General features: G+C 45.2%; 1 pseudogene; it reads right to left on the bottom strand.

Annotated features, from left to right (window-relative positions):
- Nucleotides 1-424: 424 nt before the first annotated feature.
- Nucleotides 425-2,303, bottom strand: LOC124962297 (rac GTPase-activating protein 1-like; annotated as a pseudogene).
- Nucleotides 2,304-2,537: the final 234 nt, after the last annotated feature.

Raw genomic sequence — 2,537 nt, 5'->3', positions numbered from 1 at the left:
TTTCTTTACCCTGTCCACCCACTTCCTACCCTTACCAAGGAGGTAAGGTTTCTATCATTGTCTCATGGAAATTAGTCAAATAACACTAGAGAAAAGTCATTCCATGAGCACCATTTGACTTTAGGTCAAAGTGATGCCCCCTGCCCCCAAAAGAATCATGACAATTCCATATTTCCCCTCTAGCCCCGTAAGGATCTACTGTCAAAACTCCCAACAACCAGCACCAGGTCTCATAGTGTTACTGGAGGAGGAGAACAGGGAGATGTATATAGTTTTAATAAAACCCTCATGCACAATTAAACTTGATTAAAAGCCTGGAGAATGCTAAAAGAAGTAATGAGTACGGGAGGCTGCAGAGCAGAGAATACAGGTGTGCCTTTACCTGCAGTTGGTAAATGCTGGGAAATAACAGGCAAACGTGACTTCACTTGAGCATTGGAGAAGCAAAAAAGTTGCCTTGTCATCCTAGGTTGGTGGCAGACTTGTTTTGCTCCCAAACCTGGGAGTGTTCTTGGTGAGGGTAGAGCGGACTCTCTGGGGTAGGGAGCTGGATGAAGGAATCTTGAGAAGCTAGTGCTCAGGCCCCAGTAAGCTCACTTTAATATCTGGTGTCTGTGGTGTTGAAAAGGCATTTGAGTTTTCAGTAACATGCAGGGGATCAGTGTTCTCTTGCTCTACCATCATGAACTGACTCCAGTATTCCAGGGGCAGTGAAAGCAGGCGCTCTACCACCTTGGGTTGACGCTTGATGTCCTGTAGCATTGTCACTGGGTCAGGATTGGGCACAGCATGGGCAACAATTGTACGACCAAAGACTTTAGCCAGATTGGCAACATCCATTTTAGTGTTTGGACTCTGAGCCACTCTCTGCAAATGAATCATGAGGAAGGCTAATGTGTCCCTGTTGGCCTAGGGTAGTTCACCAACAGCCTGGTACATGGAAGCTAAGCTGTTGTCTTCATCTGTGATTTCTACTGCTTCCATAAGGCTTTGTTTAGCCTAAAGGTTAGAAGGGGTTCTTTGAGGTTTTGAAGGAAGTCTTTTAGAAGGCTACAGATGGCATGGATATCATCCACTTTTCTGAGAAGGGGTACGGTTTTCACTCTGAGGAATTTCTCTTTCAGTTCTTTTACTGTCCGATCACAGCCTGAGCTCCTATACAAGCCTGTCTCAGTTAGACCTCTCTGCTCAATTTCATTTACACAGTGGACAATAATGGAGGGGATCATTGGAGAAGTTTGGGACACAAAATTAGCCAGCATTCCCTCTCCAATCTTGACAGGTGTTCCTATCAGAGTAGGAATGCAGGGAAGGGGATAGCGGCCCCCATATTCTGGATGAGAAACCACATGACAGTCTCGACACTTCAGAGACAGCTTGACAAATTTTATCCATTTCCCACACAGAACACAGGATTCAGGTTTACTAACTGTCTTAGAGACAAAGTCATGCAGCGCATCCCTCCATTACTCTGTGGTGTGCCTGAACTCTTATTCTCAGTTCTTGGCTCCAGTGGTCCACTGTTCAGGGTGGAGTCACTGTTCCAAGGTTGTAAAGTACCTGTTTTCCTTTACTCCTCGTCAGATATGGCACAGTTTCAATAGTGGACACAGCTTCAGTGGGCTCACTGTCATTGGGAACAATTACTGTAGTCTTTGCAACTATGGATTCATCCCCCTGGTCTACTGTGGGGCCAATGGAACGAGTTTTCTTTATAGGACTGGGGGTCCATCAACAAACTGTTAGCTATGGGAGCGCCTTTTCCCCTCTTCTTCAGTTTGAAATTCTTCACCATAGAAGAATCCCAATCCAGTGATTCATCAATCTTGTCAAAGCTGATATCTGATAAAATGGAACCAGCTTCATCAATGGTTGACAGTCTTTTGTTCCCAGCATTGCCACTGGATGGTTGGCCTCTGTGGAGAAAACCAAAGCTGACTTTGCTCCTTGCTTAGTTGAATGCTGCCAGATGTGTCACACATGAGCATCTCTCAAATCAGCTGAATCTGTCATTCCAGTTTTTCACAGTCAGCCTTAGCTCGCTGTCTCTGTTTAATCTCTACATCCACTTGATTTCATGCATGCTTTAGCTTAACATCCAGAGCACTACGCTCAGTCTCTGCTTTTATCAAAAGATCCTTGTATTTCCCCAGCTCATGGTCTGTTCTCTGCCATTTTTTCCGGAAATCCTCAAAGTCCTTTGCCAGTTGGATGAATTGGAGTTCATTTCCTTCACTGAGAATCTCCACCTGGTGCATAAGCTGCTCAAACAGATTCCGCAAATTCAGCATTGTAGTATCCATCTCCGCGCCTCACCCAACGGCAGAGGGGCACCGCGCCACCTGCTTGGGTTTGAAATCGATTGAAGAATTTTTTGATGACAGTGTTAACTGTCTCTTTAATAACCCAACTCTGTTCCTTCCTGGGATCCTTATACCTGCAGCAGTGATACCTTTACCCCAGTACCCTATGGCAGCTTAGTGGCTTCTTTTCAGAGTCTGGAAGTGACTCATCTGTTGAAGCATTTCTTTTTTACT

This window comes from Sciurus carolinensis, chromosome 12 (assembly GCF_902686445.1).
Source record: "Sciurus carolinensis chromosome 12, mSciCar1.2, whole genome shotgun sequence".
Classification (NCBI taxonomy): Eukaryota; Metazoa; Chordata; class Mammalia; order Rodentia; family Sciuridae; genus Sciurus; species Sciurus carolinensis.
The sequence above is the reverse complement of the archived record's forward strand: the minus strand, read 5'-3'. Positions and strand labels throughout refer to the sequence as shown.